This window comes from Sinohyriopsis cumingii, chromosome 1, assembly GCF_028554795.1.
Source record: "Sinohyriopsis cumingii isolate HCF-2022 chromosome 1, ASM2855479v2, whole genome shotgun sequence".
In the NCBI taxonomy this organism is placed as follows: domain Eukaryota; kingdom Metazoa; phylum Mollusca; class Bivalvia; order Unionida; family Unionidae; genus Sinohyriopsis; species Sinohyriopsis cumingii.
This window is the reverse complement of record NC_142961.1, coordinates 32,615,744-32,640,770: the sequence shown is the minus strand read 5'-3', so window position 1 is coordinate 32,640,770 and position 25,027 is coordinate 32,615,744. Positions and strand designations below refer to the sequence as shown.

The following is a 25,027-nucleotide window of genomic DNA, read 5'->3' as shown; positions in this document are numbered from 1 at the left end:
TGCATTTGCTGGATGGTAGGAACTAGTTGCGTTATCGCGGCAGAACTGGAAGTCGTCTTTTGTTATCGTGTGACAGGTATATTTCAATATCTTCATTTATATGATTTACAAACTAAACCTATATCTCAAGAGAAAACGTTCGTTTTTCAGAAGAGATAGGAGTTACATCCCTTTTAATTAGGGTCAAGGGTCATTCAATATTTAAAACCTGTCTGCATGGACGGGCATATTTTCGGTTCATGGGTCACAAATAATAGCCACATACGGGTTCTTTTGATTTCCTACTCATCACACGCTTTCTGTCTTGGTGAGTTGAGCAACTGTCCAATCCATATTTTTTTAAAAAGCGTGAGCAGCTGTTTCCAAGTGATACTTGTACAATTTTGTCCGACTTAAGAGTCAGTCCGATGTTTTACAGTCATATGTAAGCTGTCAATCAGATGTGAAATTATTATTTGGACATGGTAAACAAAAAAAACAAAAAAACATTGATCGGTAATTATTTTAAGGCAGTGATTGTTTATGTTATTGCATGAATGTAACCAGGATATAGCATTCTATTTTATGAATAGTGCAAAGACAACAACAACAACAACAGTAATAATAATAATAATAATAATAGCAATAGTGATAATGATATACGGTGCTTGGTATTTGTTCAGAAACCAATTTTAAAAGGTGAACTTGCGCACAGCGTCCCGTGTGTACAGCGATTAGTTTTGCCTTCTCCCATGGGTGGACACTGTTTACAGGTTTTACTTTTTCAGACCATGCTTCCCTTCTAAACCCTTTACGCTTACACGCTTTCGGCATCTCTACGCGCTGAATCGTCTTTCTTTCCTCACCATCCTCTAAAAGAGCTGTCTTTACGTGACTCGCTCGGGCAGGTCAATGGAGACTGTTCATTGATGAAACTACTTATAAAACAGGATATAAACTCCACACCAAATATGGTGTTCCGTTGTTGTCTCCAATATAAAAGTCAACTTCCTTGAGCGAAAAGCAGAAGCAGGTGATATACTCAATTGAAAAGAAAACTCTGATGCAATATGACGACCAAGGATGTAACCGCCTTGTTCATGCTGCTTTTGATCTCATCTATACAGAAAACGTCTTACGGCTGTAGCTTCGCAAGTACGGTATAAACACTACTTTACCTGTCTTTCATTCTTTCTCTCTTAAACGATGGTATGGCTATGTACAGTTGTCCATCACAAGTCTTCTCCCAGAAGCACTTACGATCGTGTTTGAATACTTTAAACAGGTAGGCATTCAAAAGTTACAAAAATTTGTTTATTAACCACTCTTTTGAAACGTCATCATTTTAAAGCGGGCAATCAATTTTCCAAAATGTTTAAATGCAAAACAATTGAAATATGATATTTGCCTTAAAACGTGTTTAGCTTCCAGAAAGTAACGACCTGAACTGAGAATTGCAGTGCTCGTATTTTATAATTTGTCTTCTTGCTTTATGTTTAGTATAAATGGATAGGGGAAAAATCTTTTGAACTAAAAACAAATTTTGAAAGAGTTTACTTGAAACAACCGGCAATGAATATCCAGTGGTGATTAAAAAATCTACGTGCTGCGCTTAATATTGACCTAACATATTACGAAGCAGTCTTGATGTTAGTTAGAATAAGACAGAAGTCATAATTTGGAAAAGGTGCCTGAAATGAATTTCTCCTACCCCCAAACCTCCGCGCTCTTGCCTTTTTTTTTTGGAACGAACCTTTAAATTTATTGACAAGATATAAGAATGGGGGCAAGGAATCCTGTTGCCGAAACTTAATACAGTGGGTGTGATTTTGTATACATTTATTTAAAATAATTGTAGATAGAATTATATAGGTTAGATAATAGGTAGATGCAAATGTTAAGTACACAGTGGTTTAAATTCTAGTAGATTTGAACTTTGCATTGAAAAACACGACAAAATGTTTCCCACCAACAATTACACTGCTCACCCTGTAGTGAAGAATGCATCAGATCGTTCTATAAGAAACATTGGGTCTGTACAATATTTTCTATCTGCAAATTGTTTGGGCTAAATATCGTTCGAAAAAAAAAATTAGTTCATTTTGAATGCAGTGTTACATTACTCATTTTGTGTCGGTTGCGAAGTTTAGGAAAACAAGTATTTGTATTATATCTACCAACGTCAAAAACAGTTTTCACGCATTTAGCTCTATTTCATTGGAAACTTCTAAATTAGATCTAGTTCTCTTAAACTCACGTTTATATTCATTACCGCGATGGAATCGTTACACTTACTGATGAAAGGACTGCTCCTTGTTAGCACAAATAATGACTTTGTTAATACATTTACGCGGTATATTATAAAGCATTACCGTTACCCGTACTTTTGCTGCGATGGAAAAAGGTATAATTTTCAAACCCGACAGTTACATTCATTTCGAGGATTCACCTGCACTTCTTGGGCAATAATGCCATAGTTTATGCATTTGGTTTTCGGCTGAGGTTGTTGAGCAGGTGGACAAAAGCACTCCTTTGAATTCTTGTTACAACTCTCGTCACCCACGCAGGAAATATTTGTTTTGCTTGCTTTTGTAATGTGTAGGTAGAGATTGTTTGGTTAAACATTGTTTCTATTCACAGCACCGGTATTTTGGATGTTTTCGTCCCGTTTAGTTTGCTACCAGAAAAGACATTTTTTGAACAACTAGACTTTCATTTATTGTATAAAAATACGTCTTAAACACTGTTCACAGCCAATCATTTCAACCGCTAGCCTATGAACTGTGAAGGGAGGTAATACAGAAAACCATTCTTACTACTCGCAGTATTTTATTTTGTTATTGTCCCGTTTAGTCTATATCCACAATAGTTTGATATTTGTGTAAGACCCTAGACTTTCAGGATATGATAAAATAAGTACAAAGTACATAGCCAATCATTTAAATCGTGTAAATGTGTAAAGAGTTTGCATAGAATTATATGTTTCATATAATCAATTCGACATTTGCAAGATCATGCCAACATATATACAAGGGGTCACTTACTCCGGTAACAGGAGAATAACAAGTATGTACACCAACCAGAAAGAAATTTTGACGTGTTCTGTGACTTTTACGATGGACATGACTACACGTTTGTCTCAAGAGAAGGTTTGGGCGTTCTGCAAGACCTATCCCTATTGTATACCGATAGAAGCCACGTTCTTGTGCGCCACCGTCAAAAAGATGAAATACAAAAAGATATCAAGCTGGTGGATTTAGCGTGCCATTAAATGCAGCAATGAAACAGTGCATATATCTAGGATTTCTTCCCGAATCTTACGCACGAAACTGGACAACGCAAGGCTACCAAGGCTGCCAGCACGTTCCAGTGCCCATACTACCACGGCTACTTCAACATCACCAAAAAATGATGTTTTGGTAGCCGTTCATAAACGGTAATAGAACGTGCAGACACTCTCTAAACTCAGATATATACATTATTTGTCCCAAGATACCTTGGCACTGGCTAGGTTAGGTTTTATTTATTTATTACTCCAAGCAATGGCCTAAGGAGAATTGCTCTTAAAACTATATACTTATACATACATATATATATATATATATATATATATATATATATATATATATATATATATATATATATATATATATATATATATATATATATATATAATACGAGGATGTATATTAAACTCCCTATTTCAATAATTCGCTCCATTCTGGGTTTCTGCGTGGTATTGAATCTATGACCTCTTTATGCGAGGTAAGACAACTATCGCGTGCCTGTACGTTTCATTGCCCTTACTACCACGGCTACCTCCGTATCACTAAAAAATGACGTTTTAGTAGCCGTTCATATACGGTACTAGAACGTGCAGACACTCTCGAAACTTAGATACATATACATTATTTGTCCCAAGATACCTTGATCGATCTCTCTCTCTCTCTCTCTCTATATATATATATATATATATATATATATATATATATATCGTGCATGTATTATGTAGTTTTAAAGTACATATGTCTTGTACAAATCTTTGAACACTGTATCGTTAGGACTTGGCTATATTAACTCAAGTTGTTGATCAATGTATTATTTACAGTTAGTCACTATATCACTATACAAATCTAAGCAATAATCTTTTTCATGATATTACGCATACACTGAGATGCGCTTTGTGTTCTTTTCTTTTTATTAATCAAAAATGTAAATGTACTTTTCGAGTATTAAACAGCTCACGTCAATTACATGTTATGTGTGTTGTGAATAGGGGATTGCATTTGGAGACTATTATCACCCGCTTGCCTCTCGGCAATACATTCACAATATCAGAGTTTGTTCTCGAAGTGTTCTTATATGTGCCCATAATCATTATTACTCTGTTTCGATTTAGGTCAAACGTTCCTAATATGACGACTCCATGGTCATTATCACTTTGCTGTACAGTTTATAATACTAAAGCCTGTACTCCTGTTAGCCCAATTCGTGTACATAATTAGTATCACTCTGCTTTTGTATCGATAATGCGTTCAAAATACGAAGCTTTCTACCCCTGGTAACATGACGCTTCTATCTCGCTAGTGTGTTCATAATACGAATTTCATGTACTCTAGGTGGTCTGAGTCGTGTACCCTTCCTTCTTCTGCTTCCCGCTCAGAGTTTTGGGATACATGATTATATAAAAGAAATTTATTTAGAATTGCACCATTATAATCAAAAAGTTTCAACAGTTTTAATTCCTTGAAAGCAGTATTCGTACATGATCTGCTTGAGCTTCTTACATATGAATCATTGATAATAATTACTTCAATCGCCCAGTTTTCTCGTACTTTCTTCATTTATGACGGCCATTAATGTACAGTTGCATTAAAACTGTAAATAATGTTACGGAAGGCTGAAAAGTAACGTCATTCATGGTCTCCTACGTTTTAAGCTGTATGTCACGTCTTTGGTAATTAATAATAATAATAATAATTATTATTATTATTATTATTATTGATAAAGTTAAGAAACATAAGTGAGGAGTAGAGACAGTCAGAGGTCTTACTTTATCTAAATGAGAAGGACTTTCATCTGACATGTTCATTCACATGTCACAAAACCGGTCAACAAATGATCAAGGACACAACGTGTCATTTTATATGGTAAAGATGTCTCCTGTGTGACTTGCATTTTAATGATTGTAGACATAATGAATGCGATGAATATTTGCATAAAAGTTGTGCTTTTCAGATTCAACCACCTTTTAGCACCAGATAAACCAAATATGTCAGCCATTATGTGTGGTGGGGAAAGACCCCGGGTATAAATACAGACTAAAGTAGAGCTACTGGCTAGCCTTTCACACGTATCAACATGGTCGAACCAAGATTCGAACCCACACAGACATAGGTGAGATGTCACTGAGATCATTAGGACACTCAGGGCCACGGATGACAATTGTGCCTTCTTCACATTACGTTTGTTCTTTAATCAAAACACTTATGCAATAATATGCAACTGAAAATGTAGCTCACTTGCAACATCAATATACATACACGCTCTCTCTGTCTCTGTCTCTCTCTCACACACACACACACACAACGTGATCAGATTGAGCTAAAAGACCCTCGCTTGTCGGAAACGTCGGTAGATTTTTGGCTGATCTCTCCTCAACTGCATTTCAATTGCGTTCAGATTTTTCAAATGTAATGAGTAAAATAAATTCAGTCAACTGAGTCCATATTATACATTAGTTTCGATCATACCTTGAAATGCGTGGGCTGGTAATCTTTTTGGAACAACATTAACTCTTCCAAGTTTCTTATCTTTTTCATTGAAAACCGCCATCAGTGTTAGCAACTAATTTCGATGTTAAATGTTAAGGAAACTTGTCGAGTTGGAATGAATTCTTGCATGCAAATTTGTTTAACTTCATCAAATATTATCATGAAACCAGACTATCTAAGAATTATATGAAGCCATACATATGCACAATATCCTTCAATATAGTACATACATATAGCATACCAACAGTTGTTAGATCCGGGTGATCAGTGCAAATAGCTCAAAGTATTTCCTCGAGATAGGCTACAAGTGTTCTCGTAAAAGTGGAAAATCCGGCTTTCACACTCGTTATCATTCTAAGGGGTTGAACTCGTCTTCAAGATTATGGCAAATACGATATTCAACGTATAGGCCGAAAAGAACCTAGCGCTGTTCATTACATTGACGAAATAAAAGCAAAATACAAACGGCTATTATACTTTCTCTAGAATATCAAATGATTATCGACAGGTATTTAAGTGACGATCATGTAATCCAAAGCGACTGAGTAACGCGTTTAATTTTATTTCGTTCAAATTCTCTGAATTTCTACAAAAGTTCATATTTCTTCCTTTGGCCCAGGTTTCACATTAAGTAATCTTTTGTACATAAAAACTGACCTCATGAGTTCACATTGCAAATTCACTTTTAAGGAATTTATTATTACATCAACTGCAAGATGCTGGTTTTCTCTCTTTTACTCTGCAGCTTTGGAAATTCTTTGTAATTTGATTGAATTAAAAACAACTCGAAATATATAATCATGTAACCATCCAATGGCTTTTAGAACCTTATTACATTAACAAAGTATAATATTTAATTTTATGACAGATTCCACTTTGTTTTGACAAACATTGTTGTATACTTAGGATATTCCTATTTGTACTATGATCTGTCTTAAAAAATACAATAGTTTTTCAAGGGCTGGGTGGCTGCACAATAAAGAATATACAATTTATCACGATGCAGCTTATGTTTGCCATGCATTCCTCCTTACGCATATAGATTGCGTACTTTGAATGAATATATGTTTGTGGATTCTCATGATTGTCTTTAATATTTATTGTGTCTATAATATTTTGTCTCAGGATTATGACGTTGTAACACCACATACATACATACATACATACATACATACATACATAAACGCATGCACGTATATATATATATATATATATATATATATATATATATATATATATATATATATATATATATATATATATATATATATATAAAGTATTTATTAGTTCTTCTACCCTCTTGTATGTTAAATTTCCCTTTTGCTCCAGACTCTCATGCCCATGTTATATTTCCGTCTGAGTCCAGAATTTATTTTTATTATACATTCTCGTTTGGGTGCATACAAGTTTTACCCCATTTAACATTTGGACTCACGTTTGAGTCTCATGCGACACACGCTACTACTGACAGACGCATACCAGTTTGCATCTGAAGAGCACTTCTCCATCTGTTTGTTCATACTTGGTTACACATAGATGGATCTCTGATAACATACCCTTAAGTTCTTTCTTACAATAGTATAGGCAAAGTGATGCCCTGTGTGTTCAGAACTAAGTGTCCTCGATCTTTATTGCTGTATTGTGTACAGATGTATACCTCTTCCCTAACGTCGCTAGCCACAACATAGACAGACATTCTACGATGAATACTGCAGCTCAGTCAAGTGGAGCGCTTCTCAACTGCAACTTTCAATTTAGAACAATTTCTTGCGATATGCGTAAAGCTTTCGTAGATGCTGTAAGTCTGTCAGTAATGAGAATGTGTAAATAGTTCAGTTTCCATAAGTTTCAGCCTATAGTAAGGTCTTATTCGGGGCGAAATAATGGAATATAAAGAGATAAATGTCTTCCTCGAGGGAAAGAAAAGAAGAGACAGATCAGCAAGAAAATGATACTTGTTTACATTTTGGTACAGACATGCAAAAAACAATACAGAATAATGAAGTGGCATGAACTAAAGAATAACAAAAAGCTAATAGAAAAAATGGCTGAGTGTCTAAAAAGAAGGATATATGTATATTATTTATTTGGTATTGTTTATTTTCACTCAAATAGTGATACTGAATTACTGATTACGCCTAGTACGTAGTACATAATGGGCTGAGTACGTAATGGTCCGATTTGGATAGTCCGAGTTCGTTATGGGTCTACGCTGCTATGGGCCGAGTAGTCCCGAAATCGTGGTGTTGCACAGTGTGTTCCCCGGTCGACTGACCAAGGAAATAGTGGCCAAATTTATAGCAATATCTCACATACCTAAGTCGCCCATATTGACAATGTTGCACATATTAAAGTCATATTGTCTCAGTCGGAATATACTTACACTGGTGTGAATTGATTTTGATTTTTAACGTAGATTTTAAAAAATGTTCAGTCATATCGCTACGATGTCTGCAATGTGGCAGTTTATAGTGATGTATAGTACTGGGGCATCATGCCGCAGACATGTAGCATGATGTCCCACCCAGTCACATTATCCTGACACCAGGCCGACCAGTCCTAACACTAACCTCTTAATGCTGAACGCCAAGTGACGCAGCTGTTAGTACCATTTTTGTAAGTCTTTGGTATGACACGGCCGGGGATCGAATCCAGGACCTCTCGCATCCGAGAAGGAAGCTCTAACCACTAGGCCACCGGAGCGGTTTTGACGGAATGAAATCCTGGCATAAGCAAACGGAGGCGTTTTCAAGAGCCATTAACATACATTTCAGTTGGCTGATGGTAGCCGATGAATACCTAGCTCGGTAAAAATGGGATAAGTTTCTTTAACGAAACTGATTGATCTAATCACTTTTTTCTTCAATATTAGTGTGCATCTCTTGCAGATTAGTCACCTTGCACATTTAAATTTCTTTGGTTATAAGGAAGCAACTAGTAAATAACGTTTGATTCAATTGAGGAAATGCAATTAAAAAAAAAACGATATTGGAGGAAATGTGGAATTAATAAAATTCACAATAGATCAAACTCAGATACTAACGGCATTCAAAAATGATTCTTATAGCAAAATGAAAGAAACTGAATGGAGCAAACTTGCATGGTTAAAAAACAAACAAGAAATGATACAAGGAGATCAATGAAAATGATTAATAAATCAGAAGAAAAAAATAATATGAAAGGGTCAAGAATGTTTGAAGCGGAACAAACATGTTATCGCCACATCGTTCTCAGTGCCCTGCAACAGTATAGATCCATTGGTCTATTATTATTCCCACCAACTTTCAAAAAGGTCTTTATAATTTTGTATTTTTTATTGAAAGGCAGCACACAGCATGACCTACTTTAATTGACTCAAGTTAACGAACACATACACACACACATACACACTATTTTGCACCCCCAAAACACGTGCAATAGTTACAAAACTCTTGTATGTATGCCACTGTTCATAATTTACATTTCGTGAATACGTTTCGAGAAAGTAATGCCCGACGTATTCACGATTAGGTGGAGCAGATATTTTTGAGACTTTTTATCTTGTGAGTAAAGGGGATCGACCGTTGTAATATATGCGGGGTGGATGGGGCCGGCTTGACTTTTCTTTCGATCCGAGGTATCTATTTTTCTTTTATTTGACAATCTTGATTTGTTCAACAAACATAAAGGATTTAATAATTTTCTTTGTTGAAATAAATCTTTTTAACGACAAACAACTTTTAATAGTGCTCTCGGACGGTACATCTAATGGAGATCTGAGGTATAGGTAACCGGAGAACCATAACCCCTGGCCACTGCTAGGAGAAAAGGAACCTTGCACGTGACGGCATCATTGAGCTACTCTGAGAACGAGATTGATGCAAATCAAGTCAGAGGGAGAGTCCTTCGTCTCAACTGGTCTTCGACTCTGTAGGTCAGTCTGTCTCTCTTTCTCTGTCTCCATCTCTGCCGATCCAGTATGCTGTATGGCCTGGTCATGTCAAGTGTTGGGGGGATAACATTTCAAAGGGGTTCTGACTTTTTACTCAACGTTTTGTGACTATTTACTCAACGTTTTGCATAATACCCAATAAACGTGCGCAGCAATCTTTGGTCAAATTTCACGTGGAAAGTGTCTGTACGTCTGTGTGCATGAAAATTTTTGCTTAGCTGCAGTGGGTGGATCTGGAAACCCAACACTGATCCGGCACTGCCCTGACACTCGTCCTAACTGTGGTGACATACAGCTAACGGCACTCTATGTGATTGGTAACGTAATTTGTGTGGGCTAAAGTACAAGTCGTAGATAAATCAGATTTTCTTTCGAACTTGGACTGTCGTTTGAGTGTACACTAATGACTCATGGGCCTTATGGAGGATTATTTTTTTGTTTGGATGATAACGGAGGTTAAACATTCAAGTTTACTGTAAAGAACTGTTTTATGTATCTGCTCTCATTTAATAGACGAAGACGAAAAATCACTTTCGTTACTTTATAGGCTCCTTAACATGAACAGAAATGTAGAATAGGAATGTGTGTGCAATTTTCCTGCTGAATGAGGCGACACCCTGCTCCGTTATCTCTATAGCCAGCATTCGTTTCACACATCGTCCTACACTCGAGTTTCAGTACCTTGATTCACGATACCGATTCAACAGGAAACGAAGCTAAAACCCTCGAGATTTTGGTTCGACATGATAAGCTGTTGATTTGTCAGGTCATGTGGATACAGGATACAAGTTTCTCGACAAAATTTATCTTTCTGAAAGCATAAAGCATGGATATAACCAAACCTTTATAACTTAAAAAAGCGGGAACTCGGTTGAATAATTTGAGTTATTTAAAAGCCGCGCGTTCGATGCGCTCCTACATGGCTAAGATATAATACAGCACAACAAAGTGCGATTACACTAGGATACAATGACACATCCAAAGAAAAAATAAACACAATAAATACATGAATAAATAAATCATTCAACCGAAATACAAATCACCAGGATACCTTAATATTTTAAGTTTTACTCAGTATTTGCGAGATTGCTTGCATTTTTTTTTTACTATCGTTGATATGAAATTGACAACAACATAACTGTATTTGTTTTTTTTCATCAGAAGTTAACTTAACATTCAGCCTTTATTTCTTCAATGTATTTAGACGGTGGTCTAGGTTAATATGTTAACTGCTTGAGTGATCCCAGTCATTTACAGGCTGCAACTCGGCAAAATATGTGCTTAACATAGCAGATCTTGTTCAATTGCAAATTCAATGAAAATTTGATTGGAATTATTAAAAATGTAATTTTTTTAAATATTCACAATTCATTGATGCATTTAGGTCGATGAAGAGCAATTTATATCGATAAAAAATAAAAACTGGCCGTAAATCGCACTGATCTGATATACTGTAAATGAATCTTCGTAGTAGTGTATTAGTGTAATAAAAGACGGTGCTGCCGGTGTATTTTATGGGTAAGCCCGTTATAGGTCGATTGTGACCCATTGCTTAAAACAGTATGTTAATCTCAAAGTTATTTTCAACCGTTTTAAGAAGGAGTCTGACCAATGATTTCATCAAATTCAAACCACAATAATAACAAAAATAAACGGTCAAAGAATAGAGCGTTTGAAAGTTTTTACGGTGTAAGAAGTTCGAGGATCAAACTCCAGAAAACAAATTAAAGATGACAATGACTGAATCCATGATCTTGTAAAGATGAAACGTGAAAGCATATTTTCGTGAAGCGCATTTAACTGACTTACCGATATATGTGTTAAACTTTGTAAGTATTAACATTTGTTCATTGGAAAGATTGTCTTATTGAGACGTGTGACTGGTTCCAAAATTGACCACAAAATATATAAAAAGAACTGTTTGTGTACATTGAAAAACAATACCAAAACCTAACTTAACTACGAATACTTTTATGTAATTTAAATGCTGACATAATATATAATTAATAATGCTGTATGCATCAGAATAAGATGTGTGTATGTGATTACGTAAGTCAAGAACAAAGGAATTGATTAGAAGTGATGTATATATGTTAGACCCCGCGGCTATAGTGGTCCTGTTCGTAATTGTTACGAGAGACAGCTTTGTTGTGTGTCAAAAATCACATGTGGACGTTGAAAGCTTTGTCCAAGAACAAAGGACCCTTATTGGCGTCGTAACTCTCACCACGTTGACAGACGGCCGGAGCATTGTCTGCTAAGTTGAATAGAACAGGGTAGAATTGATTTCGGAATTGAGAGAGGGGATGGTCACCATTTCAATCCGAATTGAGTAATTTAGTCTAGAAACTTCAGTAATTGTGAAGCATCGTGCTGGAAAGTTAAAGCAATAACTCCGGGAAAGCCACTTGTAAATTGGCGGGAAACCTTAGGAAATTCTAAAGAAAGACAAAGCTTCGTAAAGGTCAGCGAATTATTAACTCGATTGGTGCAGAATATTAAGGCATTGTGATTGTAATTATGTGCAGTATTTATACTTCATTACTAGAATCGTTAATACGTAGAATTACCTTTGTAGTGTTTAATTTACATGCGTATTTGAGAAATAAGCTATGAGTATGTAAAGAATAGTGTAGATTGCTAGCTCGTAGTTAGAATTAATATTGTAATTCGCTATTTGGTTAAATCGTAGTAAACTAGTGCATTTATTCATGTGATATTCTAGATTTTGGAACTGTTGAAATGAAGTGTAACTTTGGAAAATGGTTGCAGTATGTAAAATTAGTTAATATGGATATTTGAATATTTGTGTACACTTGTGGGAGTGTAATGTACAGAAATGCGTCTGATTGATGTGCTATTGTTCAGTATAATGAGATCAAGAATATATGCTTTTATTACGACGTTGCTTATCATGCAAGAACGTTTGGGTATTTCGATGTGCACGAATGCGTGACCGAAAAATGTAATAGCCTTTGTCTGATGATTGATTGCTGGTTTAGTGTGAGACAAGATGGCTAAGGAAATATGCTAACGTCCATGTGTTTCACAGAAAGCTTTTAGGGGACAGACTTCCGGTGTGGTTTAGTCTCGAGTCTCTAGGATAGAGGCGGAATAGAGACTAGTGGAGAAGTCGATTGTGAATCGAAGGCTAGTCGGAGAGCAGAGTCAATGAGGAGGAGGAAAATGATTCGAGGAGGATGAATTGGAGAAGTAGCAGTCAAGGAGAAGGAGTTAGGAGGGAAGTCGGAAGGAGAGAAGAAATTGGTTTGATAGGAGAGATACAGATGAGTAGAAAACGAGGACAGTTGGAAAAGCGATCTTACACTATAAATCAAAGAATACAATAGGCTATCACTTGGTCAAGAGGAAGAAGAGTGATTGGGAAATTATTATCATTTGAATATTAAATTGTATTAAATTGTTATTCTTTTGAATTTCACCTTTTGTGTTCTCAATAATTTAACTGTAGGCATTGCTGACTGGAAGCTCGGAGATTTACCTCTCTCTATCACTAATTTTACTCCCTACAAAATCGATCCCGGCGTTACTTCTATGGCAATTTAAATAAGATATTGGGAGCACCCCTCGCCATCCCTACCAAACCCCACAATGTGATTAAATTCAGCCTATTTATAATGGTTGAATCTGAGTGCACTTTATTTATTAATCGGATCGCTTTACTCGATCTTGCCGATCATTTAGCGTACTGTTTGCACGTTTGAGGATTGCTCTTATTACGTGACCTTGTCAAATGTTGCTTTAAAGAGGGATTGAATTTCTAGAACTTCTTTTGGATTTTGAAGCATGAATATGCTTGAATATATGCCTGTTTTTGTGAATGAAACGGGGAAAATAACAAATACAACAAGATAATTATATAATAGATAAGCTTCAAATCGATAATGTTACTTTTCAAACTGTTGTATATAGCAAATAGCTTTCTAATAGTCTTTGTGTCAAAAAAGATCTTTATTTTGTATTACACAAAGTCTCAAATGCTGCATATTGTATATATTGTCAATCATTCAATGATTGGCCTTTATCCTTTCTATATTGTTCATTGTATACGTCAGCCAGTACTGACTGCAACCGTAAACACTTAGAGACTGACCAAAGTTACGGAAAACCTATTGGTAGTTTAAGGTGTGCACAAATGATGTGAAATCTGCTACCTAAAAATTGTTTAGGATTGTACTGCCTTTTCTCGTGAGGAGTAAACGTATAATACTTGCGATCTCAAGTATTCAAGACACAAGACGTCGTATTATGTTCAACTACTGTTTTATTCATGGGCGAGAAATTTGTCACTGTACAAAATGAAAATACAACTATTGCAAGGTATGAAAAGTTTCATTAAGCAAATGTATCTGTAATACCGAAACAATCTGAATTTATCAAAAGTTAAAGGTTCATTACATTTTTAAACATCTGTAAAATTCACCAATGAATTAATATGCATTATGTGCTTCCATACCTTGAAATGCACTAAGGAATTAACGTCCATCGCGTGCTTTCATACTTTGAAATGCACTAATCAATTAATATCCATCATGTGCTTTCATACTTCTTAAATAACGATAAGATATTCCCAGTCTACATCTTTATCGTGACTTATCGAAGACTGTTATTAAAGGAATATGAATAATAACACACGCACAAACGGGTTTATGACGAATCTAACACAAAAAGGGGTGTCATATACACTTGCTGAACACAAGGACATTTTGTATTGTGAACGATCGCAATATGGGAACTGATTAACATCGTCAGTTGACATCCATATTAGAAATTAAATATAAGAATCATTCACGATAATTTACAAAGATACTCACACTGTGATGGGCTTCAGAGTCAATGATGCGAGCTGTGAAAGCGTATTCACGCTTCGCCCTGAACGTGTTACAACTTTAAAAGAAAACTGATCTTAATGTAATATTTTTTTTTAAAATTTAAAGGGTGAAAAAATCTCACAGTACTACTGTATGGAAACTGACTCAGTAAATAAAAACGTCACTTTTCTTCAATTAAGGATAAGTAACAGACAATATAACTTGCCATAATAAAAAAGGAAATACACATTGGTATAGTGACGATGCAATCTTTTCTTTACCTACACAGTACTTTACCTGATAGGGGAGTTACAAAAGATATATGTGCGATATTTGGACGCTTGAGAAGCGTATATCTTTAAAACATGTATATATCTGCATCTTTATAAGGAAGACACGCTAATTTAAAAACAATTATCAATGTACTTCTTTATGAGCAGATTCAAAAAGATATAAACTTATTTTCACCGAATCCATATTGATCTTTGGCCATCACCGTAATGTACTTTTTTTTTTTTACACTAGTCCGATTTAGACCCAATACAATTGAAAACCATATTTTATATCATTTGGGGCTTACTTATTCGTCAGATCGCTCATTATTATTCTTCAAACCATTGGGATTGTTTCTAGGCTTAAACAATTCCGACTAAAAAAGAAGAAAAAAGATAAATCGATCATGAAACATTAGATCGCATAATTTTTTTTAAAGCACAAATACGTTGGCGGCTCAGTTATATATATATATATATATATATATATATATATATATATATATATATATATATATATATATATATATATATATATACTCTCAAACAAGGATACAGTTTAGAAATTTAGAATTGATGGATCGGTTGTATTTGGACATGTGGTTGCACCCTATTATATTCTGTGAATTTCGTATAGAACTTCAGTTTGACACAGCTCTGACCAACACGGTGAACGTCATCTTGTATGCAGAATTTGACAATGCTCTGGAAAACAGCAGCTTAAAAGAAGTGATTCTAGAATAAGGGTCTCAAACACGCGCGGGCGGCATGCGGCCTGCTAAGCCGTATCCTGAGGCCCATAAATAATCGGCGTCACAATGTGTCATGAGTGATAACAAAGATGGTGCGGCCCTTGCGCAATCGAAAATGTTCTCATGCTGCCTTCAGGGTGGTTTGAGTTTGAGACCCTTGTACTAGACTATTAGAAGCTATGTAATACAAAGAACCTCTGGATATAGACGATGGGAATTCCCTTGAACCAGGAAAAGAAAAGTCAAAGAGAAAGTCATGTTGGCAGGAACAAGAGGAACATTTAATCTCCTGTTTTGCTAATGGCCTGAATTACATATCTGTTTCATGAACATTGCTTTTTGATGTCAAAACGATCATCACAGTGAGATTCAATATGGCAAATATATGACGATGAGTCAAGAAGAAACATTGGAAGAGTATCTCCAACGGGAAAGTGCTGAACAGTTGGTATGAAGACTTGGGTTACATTCCTTCCATCCATCCATTAACTTTTCTGTAGATCCAAGGCATCGAAGCACTCTTGCAACGGAGTAAAGGGACAAACTGTAGAGCGAATTTCATGACATGCATTTTCTAGTAAGAAGTCAATTGTGCATTGATGACTCGTCATTACTTGTGAACGAAAAGAGTGTACCATGCCCTTGGAACCTAACTTTACCCAGAAACATTAATCCAGACCTTACTTATCCCTGTTTTGAAGCTAAGGAACAGTTATGTAGTAACACCAGTCATAGCATTTAATACGAGGATTATGTAGGAGATTATTTTTGTGGGGGCTTTGATTTCAAATCTGACCAAGGCAGCGACGAAAGACATTTCCACCCTATAAAATCAGGTAAACTTTGAATGGAACTTGAGTTTGCCACAACTGTGGAATGCAAAGTGAACATCATTTTGTATGCAGATTTTGACAATACTCTGGAAATCAATAGCTTGATAGAAAATATTCTAGACTGTTAGAAGCTACGGAATACGAACACTCTTTGGAGGTGGATGATCGGGCATTATCTGAAAAAGAAGCCTGCCGTAAGAAGAATACGTTATTCTTAAAATTGCACTAGAGGTAATAGAAGAGGTCTTCAGTGAATATATTTGCGAGGATAGAGAAAATTGGACACATGTAGCAACAAAGAAGAGAACAACAGGAGCTGCATAGGCAACATCACCAACAGTAAGGAGCAAAGGTAGAATGGACACAGAGGAGAGCTTCTTCTCCTTTTGAACAAGCAGACCTTATCATGTAGTGAAGCCTGCAGTGAAACGTCGTCATCATCCCAAAACATTTAAACGATCAGGACAATTCACCAAAAAGAACAGAACGGTCCATTCTTGGCCAACTAGATCTTTGGAAAAGAGACAAATCGTTTTGCCAAACATTTTTGTTTGTATGTTTTGTGATTGTTTATGTTTGTCTTTGTTGTTCTTCACAAAAAGAAATCGCTTATACTTATGAAAATGTGTGACTGTATGAGGTTATTGTATCTTTGTAGGTAAAAAGTAGCTAGACAGTTTATTTTAGGTCCGCACGATATTTCTTCTCCATGTTTATGTCCTGTATATGGTGGGCATTGTAGGCTGTGTAATGGATGCGATGCGTTTGACAGTCTGGCTACTACTCTTGACTCGTCAACTCAGAAGAATGACAAAGAACATGACCGGAAGGCTGGGTGAATCTCTGGTCCACCTAGAGCATGTCAAGCACCTCCTAGGTCAAGTGAAGGATCCAGATAATGAATGGATGAAAATAGCCACTATGCATTTGAAAATGGCTAGCCGCCTAGTCCTCTCCACACTGACAGAAGCGATAGTGGATGATAAGGTGAACTGGGGAGAGGAAAGCTGCCCAAAATTGTCTGTAAAGTAAGACCCATAGTGAGGGGGACACCAACTCAACCGAGAAGAGTGAGGATTCCCGAAATAGAAAACCATTACAACAACCACAATTAAAGCATCGGCAGCCAAGGGAATCAGTCCTCAAACGGAGGATTGGAGCTCTTAAGCGCCACATGCCCCAGCAGCATTCCCCATCTTCTTCAAACCGTGGTTTGGAGATGGATGGAGTTGACGCTGTGTGTGTGGAGCTTGAACTGTGAAGAATTTGTCCGCTTATATATCAGGGTTTAGTGGTGTTTCTGTAAAACTTCCTACCCTTTTGTGAAATATTGTGTTTTGTAGGTTTTGTGTATGGATGTGTTTGTCTTTACTATAAACAAGAAGGCTATACACACATGCTCTTTCTCTCTCTCTCTCTCTCTCTGTCTCTCTCTCTCTCTCACACACACACACACACACACATACACACGCGCTCGCGCGCGCACAAAGAAACGTGTTCAAGTCGAGTCTTCACATCGCCCCTTTCCAGGAGCTGGACATCTTTTGTAAGAAACATCAAAAAGTTCTGATATCTCCTCAACTGCCAGGCCAACTTTTCAATGCAATAAATAAAATGAATCGCCATACATACTAGTACTGAAATTCTTAAAAGGTCAAGATAGTACACACATTCTATAAATGAACCAAGACTTGATAGATCCGGGTGATCACTACAAATAGCTTTAAGTACGTGCTCGAGATAGTCCACATGCGTTTTCTTAAAAGGAAGTCCTGCCTTCAGACTTGTTATCATTTTAAATTGTTAGCGATATAATGATTGAGATGAACTCGTTTTTATTCGAGTCGAAATTCCTCAAATTACGTGTATATTGTTTTATTTACAAACGTTTTGCAAAGTACGATTTCTAAGATTGATATTAATCAAAAGGAAATATATATATATATATATATATATATATATATATATATATATATATATATATATATATATATATATATATATATATATATATATATATATATATATATATAATAACAGTAGATGTTTAGAGGAGGTAAATCAGTTTTTCTTCACCCATGATTCACACAAAATCCATATAACATTCAATTTTCAGAATCGAATTATTGCAAATGTCGGCGTCTGAATTTTAAAAAGAAAAAGAAGGAAATACTGTTTATTCATGTATGAAAAATAAACAAATAATATTAAAGCTGTATTTTTTTTAATTTGTTTGATTCATTAAACCCGGTCCACAGATTGATCGAGGATAGAAAATGTCATTTAATGTGGCTAACGTGTCTCATCATGCGTCCTTACGATAACATGATAGGCTTTTTATACCTTACAGTTTCCCTTTAAATTATGTGAGCTGATGGTTCTACAAGAAAACTATTCCGCGACTAAATATTTCAAAAATGTATCAGGTTAGGATAAACAATTACATTAAAATTATTCAATTATTATTATAGTATGCAGAGGAGTGAAAGGGATGGATCGATGTGTTGTCCGTTACTGACAAAGGCTACTCAAAGATGCAAAACGTGACTTTTTTCAACAAGATATATGGGATTTTTAGACTGTGTTAATCGTTGTAGCAGCTTGCAAGAGGATGATACAATTCATACAAACAAAATCAATGCAGTAATCATGTTTAAGAAAGGCATTTATCACCATCTACATGATTTTCGAACTGAGACAACTGCAAGGGAATTGTAGGGAACAGAGAAGAGTACTCTACGTAGCCTTTATTGTCTTCACAAATACTTTCGACCTTGTCAGCAAAAGCCGAGTGTTCAAGCTGCTAGAAACGATTGGATGTTCTCCAGTATTCAACAGTATAGTCAAGTCGTTCTATGAAAACAAGTATCGCACAGTGGCAAAGTTCATTTTAACGGCTCAGCCTCATATGCATTTTAGATGAATCTTGTGTTCTTGTTGCTATACTTTTCGGGATATTATACTCTCTCCTGCTGAAACAAGCCTTTGGTTCAACCGAGGGAATCTACCTTCACACAAAGTCAGATGGAAAACTCTACAATACTCGCACGTCCCAAAGCCGAAAGCAAGATCCGGAGAGTTCTCATCCGTGACCTACTCTTTGCTGACGACGCGGTAGTGACAATCCACAGAGGCTAATCTCTAAAACCTCATTTACCTATTGTCACAACATTGCCATGACTTTGGGCTTACCAGCAGCCTGAAAAAATGATGGATCAAACTGTTGAAGGGTCACCTTTTCTCAGCATCAACAACTACGAACTTGTCAGCAAGTTCCCACACGTTGGGTGTACCATCACTGACAACATCTCTCTTGATACAGAACTCAACTCCTGCAATGGAAAGGCCACTTAAAAATGTATATTAAGAGCAAGAGGATCTGGAGGAGCAGCACGCTGACTGAACGCATCAATATACAACTGTTCCAACCCTGTTTTATCAGCACCCTCCTCTACGCCAGAGAGTCATGGTCACTATACTAACACCAATAAAAGAGGCTGTCATCTGAAGCTGTTCGATTTCTTCGTCTGACACTTTAGGAAGCCTATAATACAATGTATTCTTTATGACTTAAAGAATTTAATTTTAATTATATTTTTAAAGTGATAAATTAGTTATTTAATAATAATTATTGAAATAATCGTTATTTTAAAAATAAATACAAAGATATTTTAAAATAATGACACTATTATTGTGCTTATGAAAAAAATTTATACAATTTTATGCTAATTGCATTCATACGTATTCTTTATTTTATGTTGTTATTGTTTTTATGGTTATTTATTAACGTTCATATTTTGAAAACATTAAATTTGGAATATTGTTAATGGGTAAGAATATATATTGAATACTTAATAATATTTTCATTAATGAACACTTCGAACTTTGCAAGAACAGAAAAATTCGGGGGGTGGGGGGTCTCCTCTAGCGAAACGTCTACTTGAAGTTTTGATGACGTTCGTACTTTCTCATAGATCGCTAGCAAAGTGATGCAACTTTTCACCTGATTGTCGCCATCGAAAGTCCAAATTTCATGAATATCCTTCTGTGTAGTAGTTGAAGCCTGAATCAAGTAGGAAATTTTATAAATATTGTCTGGAATATTTTCCAACGTATCTATTCCTGATACTATTTAATCCGCTCTTCTGACGATCGCTTTTGAGCCGTATTAACAGTAAATAATTGCAAGTGCGCTGGGTTTTGTTGATAGCTTCAACAGTATTCCTCAGAATGGCTATTTGATCACAGTGCATTCATGAGATGTTAGCAGCAAAGCGTTGTGGTGACCCGGAACAGTGAAGCAACGCGACTTAGATGGAAGAGACCTACTGATGCCATTAGTGAACCCATCGTTTTGATTGAGTCGGCCCCGCCAACTGTGCGGGTCACGCCTACAAACCGCAAAACATAAACTTTGTGAATCGTTAATGTTCGCAAAAAATAGCCTTAATGGAGTATTTCAATCATATTTAATAATGATGATAACGATGGTTCCTAATATAGTTAGGAGAAATAAAGAAAATGCCACAAAAGCTTTTTTAGGCGTAAATTGGCGAAAACATATACCAGTAGTGATATAGTATGTATTATGGGTTATTCATCCGTTCGAATGGTAAAACTGAAGTGTATGTTTATGATATTCACTCTTTAATAAAATGACAAAGATACAAACCTACAAAGCTGCTGACTGGTCAGTTTGTTCTAGCATTGAATGGAAATGGTTCAAAGTTAAACATTGAATAATGGACTCACTGAGAAACTGAAAATTAACTCGGAATCATGTCAGTTTTCAATAACTGGCTAACTGTTGTGCCCAGTTTCCAACACTGAAGTTTGATTTGACCATGTTTTCAACGGATAAAAAATTCAGTCTTACACCAGCAAACCAGAATGCTTCTCAAGCACAAATTTAGAACAGGCGCACTCGGGCATGTGTCCCGTCTCTGTGCCAATATATGCTCAGACCAGTTACAACTTATTTTATGGGGGGGGGTCATTGTCGCAGGCACACCGATAAGTAAATTTTAAATCGTTAGTGCCCCATTGCCCATGACTTATACACGGGTTTTTTACATAGGGTATATCAGAGGATGACATAAGATACAGTTGCGAATAGAAAACACTCTTTCAGCGCTTTGGCCAGTTTCCATACTGAAGCACGTTTGGTAAATAAGAACTGTTTCACCTGTTGGTCAACATTTTACTGCACCATACAACTGAAAAGGTTACATATATCATTCAACGGACGGTAACAATTCATCAAACTCATATACATGTTTCTGCCAGACACTTATCGTCAAACAACAAAATAACTTCCTTAATACAAAGTTAATCATCTTTGGCCACCGAGGTGAGTCTTGAAAGAAATAAAATTGACAATTAATATTGTTACGTTTAGGCTCTTACAAAACGTAACAAGGAAAGAGTGAAGACAACAAGCTTTGTAAAATTTACAAACACTTTATTTCCCTAGAAAAACAAGGTAAAATTGAGAAAAAGAACTTATGGTTTTACGAATCAAATCCAAAAATATTCCAAAAATATTCCAAGAATTTAAAAATAGAAGTCCTAGTTATAAAAAATCCTAATGAAACTGAGCTCGAATCCCGATGAAAAATGGAAGGCGATGACGTATGCTTGTTCAGCGTTGTACTGATGTGTCAACATTTCTTTGTTGAATCACAGAAAATAATATTCCAGTGTTTGAATTCTGTGTAAATTTCGATAACTGTCCTTGTCCAAGAATTATTTTTGAGCACAAGTATTTCCAGGGAAAAATAATATCTAATATCTTGGAATCCGAATAATATGAAGAAAACAAAATAATTAGCCCACAAAACTGGTCACAACATAAAACACATGGAAGTCTCCGGTGTTAAGGCAAGTAATGACTATTCTTTCTTAAAACATCAATAATAAACCTTGCTACGACGCAAAACAGATGCCCGGATGCGGGTCAATTATCTGGAAAAACCTAATTGATACATGCTATTTGTCACGTACTCCAAGTATGGCATCGATTTCACTTTATGAATCTTACTCTGAGAAAGAATTTTAAAATACTTTAAAATAGCTGTTTACTTCAACTCTTGCTGATTCTGAATCAAGGTCAGGAACTAGGTCAGCATTAGATACAAAGTTTATATTATTAGCTGTTTACAAAAAACAGTCAGGTCAAGGTGATCTGAACTGAATTTCTGGAAAATGTCAAATCCAGTAAATAAAGTTACATTATAATAGCATGTAATGGAATAAAACATTAAAACTAACTAACAAACAATTAAATTAAATCAAATATAAATTAAATCAAATATACATAACAGTATGTACTGCTTGCAAAGCACAAATTAAAAGCAGAGAAATATGCAACAATCATATATATAAATATTAATTTATGAACAAATCCATGCACCAAAAATCATATTATTATTATTATTATTATTATTATTATTATTATATCAGAGTTGTTATTGTAGGGTTTAACGCCATATTTCGGTACAAGAGAGAGTATACATGACGGCCAGTATATTTTTAAGAGTCACCTGCCTTATGCGGTAGCGACCAGATGTTTTCTAACCAAACAATCGTATCTCCCTGCCTTAAGCTGTCACTGGCGCATAACAACAGTGGCCGCTTTTTGATTGATAAAAAAAAGACGCCGTATAGATAAAGGAAACAATTCTTATCTCGCTTGCACTCGTAATCCAGTCATACTGACAATGTAAATCAAGTCAATGAACATAAAGATTTTAAAAACCATACAATTTTATCATTAGGGTGGGTGGGTCGAAACAATTCGTTTGCAGGATCCTGGAACAGTAGTCGCGTTATCGCAGCATAACTGGAAATAGCCTTTTATATGCCAGTATGACAGTTACGGTTAAATAGCTTCATGTATCTTCCTGAAAAAATTAAATCTATTTCTGAAGAAGAAGAAAAGTTCTTTTGGAAAAGAAATAGGAGTTTCATCCCTTTTAATTAGGTCATGGATCATTAAATATTTAAAACTTATCTGCAACGAGGGAAAAAGATTTGGTTCATGGATTGCAAATAATAGCAACAGACCGCTTATTTTAATTTGCTGCTATGTATGTTTAATTTGCATTGTTTGTTAGTTTTTTAATTTATAAATTGTGTTATATGCTATTGTAATATAACTATGAATGTTGGACTTAACCTTGTCCAAAATTAAGTTTATTTTCTACTTGGCCTGAATTATTGATTGATTTTATATTTTTATTTTGTTCTGGACAAAAAAAAACTAATATATCGCTCAAATATTTTTTTATGTCAACGGGTTTATTATCAGGACCATTATTAATAGAAGTAAATATGTTTATTTGGGTCTGGGTCTAGGTTATTGGGATTCCCCTACAATTTACTTTTTGTACCTGATATTGTCCAGGTTATTTATTGTAAATTTAATAACAGACTTTCTAATAATAATTAACTTTTTATTTTGTAAACATCAAGAACCTCCTAGATAGTCATTTTCTTTTAGGTAATGGTTATTTTTTATTTATCGAAAATGTTAATTATGACCTGAAGTCACATACATGTATAGTACTATCTAATCTTATCACTGGAAAGATTATTCATTCGTGCTTAAGATCGAGCAGAATCAATGTGTATTATTGTTATGTTCAGTGTTCATTTGGGCTTGAATTTATTTCTTCAAATTATTTAATTCAGTGATTATTTTCGCTGGAGTACAGAGTGCTCATAAAATATTCTTAGACAGAAACATTAACTGGGATTGATGAATTCAAACCTGGAATTGTATTAGAGTTTCAACAAAAGACTGTTGGCACATCAGCATTATTCAGGTCATCACAGACACGTCAACACTTCAGCGTTGGACATAATTTTGATATCTACTACAGTTTATTCAGACCTTTAAATTATTAGGACTTGTGTGTGTAATTCTATGATTTTTTTGGAACTTACTTTGCAATATTGTTAAAGCGTGAACATCTGTTTCTAAGTCAGACTTGCACAATTTGATCGACCAAAGAGTCAGTCGTCTGTTTTCCAGTCATTTGTAAGCTTTCAATCAGTGGTGAATTTATTATTTTGTCATGGTGGGAAAAAATAACATTGATTGCTGATTATTTTAAGGCAGTGATAATGGAAGTTATTGTATGAATAAATACAATTAGCAGGATACAGTAATCGCGTGTGAAACATAAATTTTAGAGACAACAACATGTATTCATATTTTATTATTTTGTTACATAGAGAACATAAAACAATCTTAATAATAATAATAATAATAATAATAATATGATTTTTGGTGCATGGAAATAATAATAATAATAATAATAACACAACAATATGATTTTTTTTTTTGGTGCATGGATTTGTTCATAAATTAATAATAATAATAATAATAATAATAATAATAATAATAATAATAATAATAATATATGTCGGTGCACCATATTTTTTCTTTTCCCCATGAGTGGCCTATGTTTACAGGTTTACTTTTACACTTCTTCGGCACCTCCACGTTCTTAGTCGTCCGTCCTTTTTCAAGATCCTCTAGAAAGCCGTCTTAATGACTCGCTCAGATTGGTCGATAACAGTTTGTTGGTGAAGCCACTTGTAAAACAGGATATAAAAGCGACGCCTAATAGGGTGCTCCTTTCTTTCCA

General features: G+C 35.3%; 1 long non-coding RNA gene across 2 annotated transcripts; it reads left to right on the top strand.

Annotated features, from left to right (window-relative positions):
- The first annotated feature begins 884 nt into the window (after positions 1-884).
- On the top strand, positions 885-25,023 carry LOC149806661 (uncharacterized). 2 transcript variants are annotated; one of them, XR_016420737.1, is made up of 3 exons: positions 885-1,134; positions 9,480-9,666; positions 24,852-25,023. It is a non-coding gene; the product is annotated as an uncharacterized LOC149806661 (long non-coding RNA). The 2 variants fall into 2 exon arrangements; XR_016420733.1 differs by lacking the exon at positions 24,852-25,023 and adding an exon at positions 18,845-19,997 and having other exon boundaries at positions 886-1,134.
- Positions 25,024-25,027: the final 4 nt, after the last annotated feature.